Here is a 16,017-nt window from a genome sequence, read left to right as displayed (position 1 = left end):
TGTTGCTATGGTTACGGCATCTCACTGGCAGCAAAATGGCATCTGCTGATCTTCCTGAGGACGTTTACTAGCTGTTCTGGCAGCAAAATGGTGACTGCTGATCTTCCTGAGGACGTTTACTAAATTACTATATAACTATTCTGGCAGCAAAATGGCGTCCACTGATCTTCCTGAACTTGGGCTGCGGCGTCATGCGTTGGAGAGGATCCAGGGCAGTCCTGGCGGCCTGAGTCACTCTCTCAAATGCACCACCGGGGAGACCACGAACCGCGTCATAGATGGTTTTACCCGCATGATCTGAACATACGGTTCTGAAACCATTTCGCGTCATAGGAAACCGCGCCTTATGAATTCGCATCATACGCGACTTGACTGTATGTCCAATATGTAACTATTTTTTCCAAGGAGGTTGATAAGCTGATAGATTAGAATATAAGAAAGAGTTCCTCAACATTCATAGATTTGGCACTTATAGATTTGTAAATTCACAGGTTACTCAGCCAAAAATATTAGTGAGCAACTTGAAAACATGACGTGCATTGCAGCAGACTACTGCATATCTTTTTAAAAAGGAAAATTTTGGGTACTGGAAATGGAAAGAAAAAGCTGGGGACATATGCTATAGCAGTGTATTGCATTGATGCTCATTTCTGTCACATCAATGCAAGATGGCACCACTATAAAGACTCGCCTGCGCCAGAACGGGCTGGGCCGACCATCAGGCCCCACCTGGAAGAAGCCTTGGGCTGACCATCAGGCCCCACCGGGAAGATGCCTACCGGCGCAATAGGCAATCAACGTAAAAAAAAAAAAAAAAAAAAAAAAAAAAAACCCCATCTACCCATGAACCTTTTTTTCTATATATTTCAACATAGGAGGAAGCTCAAAGAGAAACTGAAAAAGCCTGATGGTGCTGCTCCTGCAAATAGCTGACTGAGTAGCCAAAAGAGGGTGAAGTTCAGATACTCTTCTTTTGAATGCATTTTAAGTCATAAGCAGGAGGGAATACAGACAAGGGAAAGCTGTTCCAAAGTTTACCAGCAAAAGGGATGAAAGAATGAAGATGCTGTTTAACTCTTGCATTAGGGATCTTGATAGCATAGGGATGAGCTAGAGTAGAAAGTCATGAGCTGAACTTCAGGCTTCGGAAAGGAGTGGGAGACATGCATTTAGCAAGTTCAAAAGAGCAGTCAGCATGAAATTATCAATAGTAGATAGAGAGTAACATTACAGCAGAATTTAAGAGGTAAAAGACTGTCATGTTGGGAACTGATGAGATAAAAAGGCTTTGACTCTACTCTGTCCAAATGAGGACAGACCCTTGTACAGTACCCTCTCGAGTTTCGCGCTATTCGAGTTTCGCGATCCACGAGTTTCGCGATCCACGAGTTTTGCGTTTAGTCCTAAATTCTTACCATCCCGATTTTCGTGCATTATCACCCCAAGTTTCGTGCTGCTTTGACGCGTACGGGTCACGTCTACTTACCATTGGCATCACGCACGCTACCTTTAACCCTTTCCTTGCGCGCGGTGCTGACGCGACTATCCCCTCAGGCGCAGTCGGGCAGCCCAATGGGGGATCTCTTTTAACCTCTGTATCTCAAAAACTATTCATCACAGCTAAAAACCAAAAACACCATTGGAAAGAGGAGGTCCAGATCTATTGGAGTCGGTTATGTATGCCTCCCTTGCGAACATACATGCACGTTCAGGGAGTGTTGAATGTTAACACTTACGTTGGTGCGTGCGGGATGATCAGCCATATTGAGGGAACTGCGGACATCTCTCCTTCAGACTCTGGCAAGGAAGTATTGCCAACTGCAATATTTACAATTATTTGGTCAAAGAATCAGTCAGGTGATCGGTGAAGCTATGCAAAAATGCCGCTATATTGGGCAAGAACATCCACCAGTTACTCGTCCGTAGATTTGCCGCACTGGGCTGATATGATTTTCCACCAAATTTAGTGAAGAATCCACTCAATTGGCAATCCTGTGTTGTGAGAATTAGTGTTGGAACACTCGTACGTGGGAGATTTGAGTGCGGGTGGAGCTCGCAGCGAGCGTTTAGCACCACCAGCAATTACGCCTAACGCTCGCTGCGAGCGTTTAGCAATGAAAGGGTTAAAGGTAGTATCACACTGGACGTTTTCCTCCAAACATTGTGGCTATAGTAAGAGAGAGAGAGAGAGAAAGAGAATGGGTCGTTTTGAAGCCGCAGTTGAAGGCGACTGTCTTACGATTGGCTGACAGTTCTGAAAGCACGCTTTGATTCGCTGGGTGTCCGATGACGTCATCGCCAATGCTCACCCTATCAGCGGCTTCACTGCCTTAAGGTGGTGTCACAATGGCAGTTTTCGTCCAACCGTTGGGGCTATGGGCAACGCCTGCAAGCCCAACCGGGAGCGAGTTCACGGTTATCCGTAAGCTGGTATCACACAAGGCTTTTTTCTCCACACCACGTTGGCGCCAGCTAGGGCAACTGGCAACTCCAGCTTTTCCTGGTGTGCGTCACACACGGCCAAGGTCGGTTGCCCGTATCCACATCCACAACGTAAATTAAGCACTTGCCCTGTATCAACATGGCGTCGTCTACTAAAGTAAGGGCTGTCGCGGCTTGTGCTGCCATTACCCAAGTTATGGACTTGTTGCTGCAGTTAAATGGAAGGAAGAAATGGTCATGGGTGTGGCGTGTCTGTGGCTTCTCCATGCCAGTTCTCATTGTCACCACTGCGCGTGCACGGCCAAGCCACCCATCTTGACTCAACCACACAAACACATGGAACGAATAACAACAGACACACACACAATCACACACACACACCAGACTCATTAGGAACCATTGCAGATGTTTCTGACAAACAGAAACGACTTCACCATTTCTTGAGTGTGTTAGAACGTATTTGGTGAGTGGCTCACATGAACCAAACCTAGCTCTTGGCAAGAAGAGAGCAGTCGTCTTTAACACTGCTCTCTTCTTGCCATTGGGTATGTTTGGTTTGTATGAACCACTCACCAAATAAGTTCTAACACACTCTAGGAAATGGTGAAGCCATTTTTGTTTGTGAGAAACATCTGCCATGGTTCATGATGAGTCTGGTGTGTGTGTGTGTGTGTGTGTGTGTGTGTGTCTTTGTTGTTACTCGATCCACGTGTTTATGTGGTCGGAGTCTAGATGGGTGGGTTGGCCGCTCACGCGCAATGGTGACAATGAGAACTGGCACGGAGGAACCACAGACACACCACACCCACAACAGCTTCTTCCTGCCATTTAACTGCAGCAACAAGTCCATAACTTGGGTAATGGCAGCACAAGCCGCGACAGCCCTTACTTTAGCAGATGACGCTATGTCGATACAGGGCAAGTGCTTTGTTTTTCGTTGTGGATGTGGATACGGGTAACTGACCTTGGCCGTGTGTGACGCACACCTGGAAAAGTTGGATTTGCCAGTTGCCCATGCTGCCGCTAACGTGGTTGGAAGAAAAAGGCCCAGTGTGACACCAGGTTACGGACAACCGACAACTCGCTCCCGGATGGGCGCAAGGGCGTTGCCAGTAGCCACAATGGTTAGAGGAAAACGGCCAGTGTGACTGCCCCAAGACAGTGAGGCCGCTGACTGGGTGAGCGCCGGCGATGACGTCATCGGACTTCCAGCAAATCACAAGCATGTTTTCAGAGCTCAGCCAATCATAAGGCTTCATCTGTCGCTTTAAAATGACCCGTTCTCTCTTCCTGTTTTCTTCCTTTTTCCAAGGTACACATTTTGAGATAACAAGGGAGTAAAGGAGGAAAAAAAGTGAGCTCTGGGGAGCAGCATGAGCCAATTATAATGGTGCCACTATAAACAGTTCCCTGCGCCATGACGGGCTTGGGCATCAGGCCAAAATGGATAGTCTACCGGCGCCATAGCCCACACTTTCTCAGTGTTTTCAATACCTCGAGTTTCGCGATCCTTGAGATTAGCGCAAAACTCGAGAGGGTACTGTATATGGTTAGCATCTGGGAGGGAGGAAAAAACAGGATGCCTAGGCTCGAGGAAGCTGATTTGGTAAGAGATGACATGAAATTTCCAGTTGAGATTTTGAGTTCAGCACAGACCAAGTATGTAAGTGTTGATTTTTTATTTTTTATTTTATTTTTTATTTTTTTTATTTTTTAGGTGCAGCCTATAATGCTGGTAGGCTTTCTTGAGGGGTCTCTTGGATATCCCCAGCCCATTAGTGGCACAACCGAATTTTATTCATAGTGACTGCCGTGATATATGATTTGCTTGGCCCATGCTGCCCCCTGATGCTTCACATGAATTAAATTGCTGAAATTAGGGTTAAGTGAAGATCTGGGAAGCATGTGGGTAATCTTCTGCCACTTAGCAATGGTTGAAAATTGTCAGAGTGCATTGGTAGGACTTGAACCTAGTTCCTTGGGCTCACCATGCCCGAACGCTGACCATGTGGCTACCAGCTGTGTTATCGCAGAATAAGGGATATATTTCAGGTAGATTGTCAAGTTGACAGGTGGAGAAATTGAGCAATATAGGCAGTGAAGCATGTGTGTGTGTGTGTGTGTGTGTAATGATAATGATAATAATAATAATAATAATAATAATAATAATAATAATACACTGGTTTATTTAATTCCACAGCCGTTACGCTAAAAATGTACATATTATGGTTACATACTAGAAATGAATTCAGGTGTGATACAATTACAAGAAGGGGGATGGGGATCACGTGTTTGTGGGAAGGTCGGGGCGAAGCTGCTTTGGGGGGGGGGGCGTTTGGGGTGGAGTGCAGTGGGTGGTGGTACCGAAGGGGGAAGGGCAGCCTCTTCAAGGGGTTAATCCACAGGTCGATGCTGGGTCAGGTGATGGTTGGTGGAGTGCAGGTGGGAAGTCTCTGGGGAGATCACTTAGGTTATCGGCTTAGCAACTATGTACAGTCAAAACCTTGGTTTACGAGTGCCTTAGTTTACGAGCATTTTGATTTACGAGCAAAAAAATCCCACAAAAAATGCCTTGGGCCCGAATTCACAAACAGACTCAATAACTACGAACTAACATAACTACGCACTATTGATTTAGCTACCGACGTTAGCGTCAGATTCACGAAGCAAACCTTAGATTGTAGTTAGAGGCGCGCTAAGTCAGCGAGGCTGCTGATTGGTTGATGACGTCATTGGCCTTGCAGCGAATCGCAAGCACGTTTACAGAACCGTCAGTCAATCCTAGGGAGCCCCCTCCAGCTGCTGGTTCAAGAAACCCATTCTCTTTTCCCATTTTTCTTCCTTTCAAGGCAAACTGTACTAAATCGTAATCTACGAATTCAATTATTTCGTTGTTTGTTGCACATTTACGTCAAAGTAGCTCTGCTGTTCGATGTCTTGTTACCTACGAACATGCTTAAGATGAAGAAAAAGAAGATACGGAGGAGATTGAGGCAGGAAGAAAGCAAATAGAAATATGGGACAGATATCGAGGCAGACAGAACGAAGGACGGAAGGAAGGAATGGGGGAAAATTAAGACTGTCTTGCCATATCTGCGGCCCAACTCATGGGATAGCTGTCACCCGACAAAGGTCCATGGTCCCTCCACGGATGGGGGCGGTGTCACGGGCAAAATTGAGCCTCGGGCAAAATTAAGCCCGGACATCCACATGCCTCTGTTATCTTAGCTCAAGCTCGTGTATGTGGGGTTCTTTTCGACTGATATGGCGTCTAGAACTAGCATGATCATCATTCTTTATTATGATGACAAAGACCATGTCAAAATTTGCCTCATTAAATAAGAAAGTACATAAAGTTCGGCAGCTTTTCCTCGTCGCCAAGCCATCCTCCAGAGCAGCACTCCGACACCCATGATCGCACATTCATTTTTCTCAGAAAATAGGATACCAATCACATATACATCAATATATTTCCACAGGTGAATACTTAGGGCATGTTCACACCAAGTTGCGACACCTGAGATTCATTAATAATGACAGGGGAAGGAAAAATATAGGCCCCTGTCATCGACAAAATTGAGCCTCGGGCAGAATTGAGTCTGGGCATCTATATGCCTCGGATTTCTTCGCTATTATATATTGTAAGATCGTTCTGTTGACATGTATGGGTAAATTAACGCTTTCTGTATCTACATATAGAAGGAAAACGCAAAATTCTCCCTAGTAAATCAGAAATTACATAAAGTTCGGCAACTTTTCCTCATCGCCAAGCCATCCTCCATGGCAGGCAGAGGAGGGAGGTCTGGCAATCCCCCGGCCGGGTGTTGCCATACCACCCACACTTATCATTTACCTCTCAAAGGGTGCATATCTCATCATTTTATAAAGAAATGGGCCTCCTCTACTCGCAGTTATATTTCAAGTTGAAAAACGCGATTTATAAGCATTTATACGTAAATCTGATAATATTGTTAGCGTTACCGTCAGCTCCGAGGCAGTAGTTATTTAACAACAAATTTAACGTCACACAGAGCGCGGTAAACGTTTGTAGATCCGTGCGGTGACCCGTGACGTCATCGATTAGTTGGTAGTTAGCTTTGTGAATCTCGATGTTCTCAAAACTACGCACTAAGGGCCCAAAACTACGAACTAAGCCTTTGTGGATCCGGGCCTTGGTTTACAAGCGGTGACTTGGTATACGAGCATCCTGTTTGTTTCTTTTTTATTATTATTTTTATTTTTTTTGTTGACACCCCCCCCCTCCCCCGGGTGGGGACACGGGCTATATGGAGGCCGTCATGGTCAAGCGCGTACGTCCTCGAAGTAACGGCTCATGAAGGGGAGGGGAGGATGCCGTTAGACTGACTCTATCGGCTTACGTCAGCCTAGCCGACCAAGTCGGTCTTTCGACAAGGACTGCTGTGTCTCTTTGTACTAGTCGAAGACGTTTGCATGGGTTCCCTTTTTTTACTGCAAGATGAGAGTGCTCAGAGCAGAAAACAATGGGAAAAGAGCCTCAGTTAGGGCTGGCACCTTGATCTAAAACAAAGAACCCAACATCCCATCCTCCAATACGGAACGAATCCATATTTTAAGGAACGGATGGCAACCCTAAAATTTCTCTGGCCTGCCATGACTGACAGCTGCTGCCTGCTGCTGGTGAAGGCAAGAGGAAGGGGGGAGAGACGTTATGACGTGTATTTTACATGTATTTCAGAACGACCCTTGACAAACAATTTTATAGACTGGTTTTGTGGTGCACTGAAAAATGCTCTCACTACATTTTTAAAACACTGAATTTTATCTGCTTAACCATTCAGACAGGCAAATATGGAACAAATGGCATTCCGTATTTTAAGGAAAAGTTGGCAAGTTTGCAACCCTAAGGCGTCATCTGGCGATATATGGCCTTCTTGAATGACCCCCCATTCTTGAGACTGTTTTTCATCTCCCTCCTGTAATCTGCCAGAGCTCTCTATCTTGTCCATATGATTGGATGAACCAACAATATATCTCGCTTTGTCACTCATCAAGGACAAGACGCGTTAATTTAGTCACAGTTATGGGATCTACAGTTCATTAGGAGTATTTCAGTAGCCACTTAGCATCATTGCATGCGATGGAGTTTCTTAAAACGTCTTTTTTCTCTACAAAATATTGACAAATGGCATTGTTTCAATTTCTTGTTTCTAACGATGATGATGATGTTTTCATATTGGGAAGTTCTTACTTATCATACAGAGATGCTTTAAAATGGTCTGTGGTGCAACAGTAACACAACAGTAATCTCATGAACTCTATGTCCACCCCCACCTGGCAGGGTTACCCATAGGAGGCTCAGAAAATGGTCATTGCCATAGGCCTATGGAGGTGCGGCCAGCAAAACAGTGGCCGTCCCCTGAATGTGCCTGTATGTTTGCAGGAGAGGCTTGCATGACTGAATTTTATTGATCTTGGCCTCCTCTTTCCAATGGTGTTTTTGTTTTATAGCTGTGAGGAATAGTTTTTGAGACACAGCGGTTAAAAGAGATCCCCATCCCCCGCTGGGGTGCCCAAGCGCATCTGGGGGGATAGTCTCGTTGTGAGCGTTTATTTTATTTTATTTTTTATTAATATTAAATTAATTATTTATTAAAAAAAAAGCCCGCTACTTACTGCTCCTGAATAGAAGTCAAAGGAATGTCCAAAAAGAGAGGTCAATTTCGGGAGGAGAGGTGTCCTGATACCCTCCTCTTGAAAGAGTTCAAGCCGTAGGCAGGAGGAAATGCAGATGAAGGAAAATTGTTCCAGAGTTTACCAGTGTGAGGGATGAAAGAGTGAAGATGCTGGTTGACTCTTGCATAAGGGGTTTGGACAGTATAGGGACGAGCATGAGCAGAAAGTCGTGTGCAGCGGGGCCGCGGGAGGGGGGGAGGCATGCAGCTTGCAAGTTCAGAAGAGCAGTCAGCATGAAAATATCGATAGGAGATAGAAAGAGAGGCAGCATGGCGGCGGAATTTGAGAGGTAGAAGACTATCAGTATGAGGAGGAGAGCTGATGAGATGAAGAGCCTTTGACTCCACTTTGTCAAGGAGAGCTGTGTGAGTGGAGCCCCCCGACACATGAGATGCATACTCCATACGAGGGCGGACAAAGCCCCTGTAAATGGATTGCAACTGCGCGGGGCGGAAGAACTGGCGGAGACGGTACAGAACGCCCAGCCTCGAGGAAGCTGATTTAGTAAGAGATGAGATATGAAGTTTCCAGTTGAGATTTTGAGTTAAGGATAGACCGAGAATGTTTAGTGTTGAAGAAGGTGATAGCTGAGTGTTGTCAAAGAATAGGGGACAGTTGTTTTGAAGATTATGTTGAGTGGATAGGTGGAGAAACTGTGTTTTTGAGGCGTTGAAGGACACCAGGTTCCTCTTGCCCCAATCGGAAATAATAGTAAGGTCTGAGGCCAAGCGTTCTGTTGCCTCCACCCTTGAATCGTTAAGTTCCTGTAGGATGGGTCTTCTATTAAAAGAAGTTGAGTAATGCAGAGTGGAGTCATCAGCGTAAGAATGGATAGGACAGTTCGTTTTGGAAAGATCATCAATGAACAACAGAAAGAGAGTGGGAGATAGGACAGAACCCTGTGGGACACCACTGTTAATAGGTTTAGGGGAAGAACAGTGACCATCTACCACAGCAGAAATAGAACAGTCAGAAAGGAAACTGGAGATAAAGGTACAGAGAGAAGGATAGAAATCGTAGGAGGGTAGTTTGGAAAGCAAAGATTTGTATCAGACCCTATCAAAAGCTTTAGATATGTCCAGCGCAATAGCAAAGGTTTCACCGAAACGGCTAAGAGAGGATGACCAAGAGTTAGTTAGGAAAAAGGAGATCACCAGTAGAACGCCTCATGGAACCCATACTGGCGATCAGATAGAAGGTCAGAAGTGGAAAGGTGTTTTTGAATCTTCTGGTTAAGGATTGATTCAAAAGCTTTAGATAGACAAGAAAGTAAAGCTATAGGACAGTAGTTTGAGGGATTGAAATGGTCACCTTTCTTAGGCACAGGCTGTATGAAGGCATACTTCCAGCAGGAAGGAAAGGTAGATGTTGACAGGCAAAGGCGAAAGAGTTTGACCAGGCAGGGTGACAGCACGGAGGCACAGTTTTTAAGGACAATAGGAGGCACTCCATCAGGTCCATAAGCCTTCTGAGGATTGAGGCCAGAGAGGGCATAGAAAACATCATTTTGAAGAATCTTTATAACAGGCATAAAAGAGTCAGAGGAGGAATGAGTAGGAGGAATATGCCCAGAATCGTCCAGAGTGGAGTTTTTTGAAAAAGTTTGAGAGAAGAGTTCAGCCTTAGAGATAGATGAGACGGCAGTGTTGCCATCAGGACTGAGGAGTGGAGGGAAAGATGAAGAAGTGAAGTTGGAGATGGTTTTTGGCTAGATGCCAGAAGTCACGGGAAGAGTTAGAGAAAGCAAGGTTTTGGCATTTTCTATAGATGAAAGAGTTTTTGGTTAGTCGGAGAATAGATTTGGCACGATTCGTGGCAGAAATGTAAAGTTCATGGTTAAAATTAGTTCGAAGGCTCTGGTACCTGTTGTGAGCTGCCTCTCTATCATTGACAGCACGAGAACAAGCGTGATTAAACCAAGGCTTTTTAGCGTGAGGAGTAGAGAAAGTACGTGGAATGTATGCCTCCATTCCAGAGACAATCACCTCTGTGATGCGCTGAGCACACACAGAGGGGTCTCGCTCTTGGAAGCAATAATAATTTCACGGGAAATTGGAAAAGTACATCCTCAGGTCGTCCCACCAAGCTGAAGCAAAATGCCAGAAGCATCGCCTCTTCGGTGGGTCCAGAGGGTGTACAGGAGCAATAGGACAGGATACAGAAATAAGGTTGTGATTGGAGGAGCCCAACGGAGAGAACAGTTTGACAGAGTAAGCAGAAGGGTTTGAGGTAAGGAAGAGGTCTAGAATGTTGGGCCTGTCTCCAAGACGGTCAGGAATACGTGTAGGGTGCTGGACCAACTGCTCTAGATTGTTGAGGATAGCAAAGTTGTAGGCTTGTTCACCAGGCTGGTCAGTGAAAGAGGATGAAAGCCAAAGCTGGTGGTGAACATTGAGATCTCCTAGGATGGAGATTCCAGCGAAGGGAGAGTGGGTCAAGATGTGCTCCACTTTAGAGTTCAAGTTGTCAAAGAATTTTACATAGTTAGTAGAGTTAGGTGAGAGATAAACAGCACAGATGTATTTAGTAATAGAATGACAATGAAGTCTTAGCCAGATGGTGGAAAATTCTGAAGAATCAAGGTTGTGGGCACGAGAGCAAGTGATGTCGTTGCGCACGTAGGCGCAACATCCAGCTTTGGATTGAAATTTAGGATAGAGATAGTAGGAGGGAACAAAATAGAGATTGCTGTCAGTAGCCTCAGAAACAGTTTAGCAAGGCAAGGGTTAATTCAGTAAAAAATAACATGTGAAATGATTTTTATATAAATATTTTTTTGAGATAAGGAATGCATTAATGGGATTTACATTAATTTCAGTGGGTAAATTCGTTTTGGTTTACGAGTGTTTTGGTGTGCGAGCAACATTCTGGAATGAATTAAATTCTTAAACCGAGGTTTGACTGTACTCATTAAGGGGCTGGCGAGTCCCAAGGGGCGGCTGCTGCCCAGCTGCTCTGCTGTCGTGGAAATATCTGCACAGCTGTGATGGAGGGGGTGTGCATTATGTTCAACCTGAGTGACGAAGCACCAGAACTGCACTGTCACCTAAACAGCAGCATCGGAGTACTAAAGAGTACATCGGAACCTGGGCGTGTGGCGGGTTAGTGACACAGCCTTCTCCACCCTCAGCGGCACCACCAGCACACTGCACTCTCACTGTCTGTTTATATAATTAACTTCATTTCAATAGATGTTCTTTGAAGTTCCTTGAAGGAATGGGAAGGGGTTGGAGAAAGGTCAACAAGCTGATTGGTGGCTGCTACTATAAACACTTGGCTGAGGCTGCTACGGAGAGCAGTGCTGACCCATGTCTTGACCTGGCTGAGTCAGGACAGTGTGTGTATGTGTGTGTGTGTGTGTGTGTGTGTGTGTGTGTGTGTGTGTGTGTGTGTGTGTATTTACCTTGTTGTATTTACCTAGTTGTAGTTTTACAGGGCCTGGGCTTATGCTTGTGTGGTCATCATCATCATCATCATCATTTCATCGACGCCTGCTCCCAGGAGCTCCCATCAGGGGATGGCCACGGCAGAAGAGTTTCCATCTTTCTCTATCTAGACTCTCTAGACTCCTTGCCTGCTCAAAGTTTCTCAAGGATCTGTCACCCCTCTCCATAACGTACTCTTGCACCCTATCTCTCCATTTCACTGGAGGTCGTCCTCTAACATTCCCTCCCTCTATCTCACTCACATACACCCTTCTGGTCATCTCACTCTCCTCCATTCGCTCCATGTGGCCAAATCACTTTAAAGTCTGTCGCTTCACTTCTTCCACCACTCCACACTTCTTCCCTTCACCCATGTGACACATTCCAAAACGCTCATTCACACTTTCTTTACTCATTCTACTCACACCACATGCACTCCTCAAATATCTCATTTCCACTGCCTGCACTCTAGACCTCTGACTTTCATTCCAGGCCCATGTTTCACTTGCATATGTGAGGGTTGGTACTATTATTGTATTTCTCAAATCCTTCTTTACCTCCATGCTCACACTTCTGCCATTCATGAATCGTCCCAAAGACTCTTACCACCCTTCTTCCTTGCAATGCCCTTTCTCTTGTCTCTCTCTCCATACCACCATGCTTACACATAACTGATCCAAGGTACCTACTTAACTCATTGACCTCCTCCATTTCTTCACCATTCAAAATTATTTTGCATTCTTTTTCACATTCAATATGGGCATACAAATTCTACAACCTCACTTCTACTCCGCTCACAAACCATCACTTTACTTTTGTTGACATTTACTTTCAGCTTTTTCCTTTTACAGACACTATCAAAAACACTGACCAAATTTTGTAAGTCACTTGCATTTTCTGCAATGAGCACTGTGTCATCAGCAAACAGGATTGAACTCATCACCCACTTCCTTCCCTCAGCGTACATTTTTTGAGGCTCGTGTGGTTCTGTCTCCATATCTGTATTTGTCCAGTTTTTCCTTAAAGTTGTGTACACCCTTCACCGATACTACTTCCTCACTTAATTTGTTTCAAACCTCTATGTTACTTTGCAGGAAGCTATATTTCTTTATGTCTCTCAAGCATCTTCCTTTCCTCAATTTTTACTGTGTCCTTGTGTGTTGCTGACGTTTCTTCCTTCTCTTTGTATTAATCCTCATTGTCTACTTCTTCCATTTTAATCAATAATTTATATACAGTCGAGTCGCATATGGCACCGTTAATTGATTCTGAGCAATGGCCGCGTCATAGGAATAACTAAACCTATGGAGAAAATACAATTTGGTTCTGGCCCTTGCCATTTTGTCCCACCCACACCCTTTTTTTTTTTTTTTTTTTTTTTTTCGTTCGTTTTAGCCCGAGTGCACTGGTAGGCGTTACTGCCTCTTGATGTTGTTCAGTCCTGCCCCACGCTCACCACCTTATCCACTTGGCTACCACCAACACCCACTTTTTCACTCAGTACGTATGGAGAAGTGAGCCGACTCCTTGCCATGCGTCAGGTCAGGACTGGGAACCTGCCGCGCCGGTGCAACATTCTGCCCAAAAAACGCCCAATCCCGCCCAACCATTTACTTTCCCCGTCAACCTGAAATCGACAAAAATATTATTTGGCATGCATATTAACCCCTTCAACACGAGGACGTGTATACTGCGTCCTTGCATGCCCCGAACCATATCCGAGGACGCGCATACTGCGTCCTGGCTCGCTTTAGCCAATATACAAGTTATTTTATCTCTATATATATGCTTACATCTCAACATTATCAATTAATTTATGTTTTTATGTGCACCATTTAATTCTGCATCTTTTCATATATAATACATGATGATTATGTTGAGTTTATGGCTGAAAACTTGTTATATTCAATAGCGACATTTGAAATTTGACGCGTGCGGCGATCCCGGATACGGCGCGGGGCACTGTTTTGGCCCAGCCGTAGTGAAGGGGTTAATGCAATAATTAGTGGTGACCAACCACTTTCAAAGATTCTCTCTCTCTCTCTCTCTCTCTCTCTCTCTCTCTCTCGTTAGTTTTTTATACACCATGTCTCTGATTTCTTCCCTTTTGGACTGGGCAGTGAGAAAGACAAAAGAAAGGAAAGGCTCTGGGAACACCAATTTAGATTTTTAAAAGCCAGTTTGCCAGCAGGCTGACATGTGCAGAAGCAGCCTGCTGTAGATTTTAGTAGGCTAGTTAGCCAGATCACTTTCTTTATTGCCTGCCAGAATAGACAGTTGGGCCAGGTCCATTTTACATGAAAAATGGAGCAAAGGAGGGGGAAAAGATTGACGGGAAGAGACGTGGAGTGGTCGGGGAGTGCATGACTATGACTTGGAATTTGAGTGACGGCCACGGCAGCCGACTGCGAACGTTCTTGTCTACATCTATAAATTTTAGGTATATGAGCATTCTGATATTTATAGTGAGAATAATTTGTAACTTACTGAATACAAAAATGTGCAGAGAGAGAGAGAGAGAGAGAGAGAGAGAGAGAGAGAGAGAGAGAGAGAGAGAGAGAGAGAGAGAGAGAGAGAGAGACGGGATAGAAATCCTCCCCAAAACCAACCCAACCACCACCATGAGATTTTCCCCCTCGAAAAAAATATCCAACCTGGCAACTCTGTGCTCGTTTGGCCAGGGGAGACCATGACCCGCATCATAGATGGTTTTACCTGCATGATCTGAACATACGGTTCTGAAACTATACCGTGTCATAGGAAACCGCGCCTTACGAATCCGTGTCATATGCGACTTGACTGTATTTGTATTAGGTCTCCCCTTTCTCTTCTTTGTTCCAGTCTTGGTAGGTCCATTTCCTTTAACCTTTAAACCCCGGGCATATTTCAGCGGTCCTGTGCTGCAGCCTGGAATAATTTGGCAAAAGTTGCCCTTGGGAAAATATTTGCCCCCAAAAATTACTTAACCTTGGGGGGGGGGTAAACAAGGGTAGTTTGCCCCCCATATATTGGCACTTCCCAGCATGCCAGGATGTACCACACACTCACAAAGCTGTTTATATAATACTGGGCTCATATATACACAGTATCACTTTGTTTACACAAGGAATTTTGGTTGTTTGCACAAACAAGTGGGGCACGTGTGGGGGAAAGACACGTTTTTCTGTGAAATGATACTAGCGCGGAACACTGTTTGTTTGCAGAGTTGGCTGGCCTGAAAAAAGAAAAAAAAGCTATTTATAGGTTGTTTACATATAAATTTAGTGGATTATTGTACATTTTTTATTAAAAAAAAAATAAATAAAAAACATTATTTCATTGCTTGTGACTGTAAGTGTATTGTAGCAATATATGAGGTACGATGGCAAACAAACATCATTGTTCACATCATAAACAACGAATTGTTTATGCGATACATATGAGATGAAGAGGTAAAAATGACGTATGTGAGTTATACCGTTGTTTGGCTATCCTTACCCATTGAAGAAATGCACAAATGGTGATTTTTATACCAACAGTAATTGTTTACACCCCAAAGAACATCAAATTTTGAAAAAAAAAGTTTTCATAATATATGAGTGTGGTATCATTTTCAACCAAGAAAACCCCCCAAAAATGATTTCCAAGTGTTGTTTACTTCTTGTCTGCATGAAATTTTTGTGAAAAAGTTATAATTTTTGGTGTCAAATTGAGCATACATCCTTTACTGAACATAGAAAAAAAAAAACATTGTTTGCACTGGAATGTCATTGTTTACACCTAAAACTGATAAATTATTGTAATTTTTGCAACAAAATGAAATTTTTTGTATATTTCCTTCCCCCGTCTGTTTGTTTGCCAATGGTTACGTATTGCGTTGCATTGTTACGTGTTTTGTGTGTTTTTATACCTACCACACCAAGCTGTTTACACATTGTATTCCTCGCTGTCGCACCCACGATTGCTGTCTGTCACTCGTACTGAGTGAGTGTACTGAGAGAGAGAGTGTCAAGAGCGGTACATGCCCGTCGTGTGTTGGTGCCGGGCGCAAAACAGGGATGACAGAGAGTAAGGAGGGGGGCGGGGGGGGCCTGGGGGGTGGTTTGGGGTGGCGGGAAGCGGGCCAGAGTGCACGGGATGATGGATGATGGAATTTTCCACTCCCACAATGTTCTGGAAGCCACAAATATTGGCGCATTTTTTCAAAAATTGGTAGGACGACATGTCGTCACCCATGGTGAGGGACTTTTTAGGTAATGTCGACATATGTCTGTCACCTGGGGTTAAGGGGTTAACCTTTCTTCATATGACAATCCTTCCAGTTCTGGAACCATTTTCATTGCCATCCTTTGTATTCTTTCTAGTTTTTTTATGTGTTTCTTCTTATTGGGAGACCACACCATTTCTGCATATTCCAATTTTGGTCTAATCATAGTGGTTATTATCTTTTTCATCA

General features: G+C 44.4%; 1 pseudogene; it reads left to right on the top strand.

The window, feature by feature from the left end:
- LOC126998137 (EARP-interacting protein homolog) overlaps positions 1-16,017 on the top strand; it is a 43,183-nt pseudogene that overhangs the window by 12,430 nt on the left and 14,736 nt on the right.

The sequence above is a fragment of the Eriocheir sinensis genome, chromosome 2, assembly GCF_024679095.1.
Source record: "Eriocheir sinensis breed Jianghai 21 chromosome 2, ASM2467909v1, whole genome shotgun sequence".
In the NCBI taxonomy this organism is placed as follows: domain Eukaryota; kingdom Metazoa; phylum Arthropoda; class Malacostraca; order Decapoda; family Varunidae; genus Eriocheir; species Eriocheir sinensis.
This window is presented reverse-complemented; position numbering and strand designations above follow the sequence as displayed.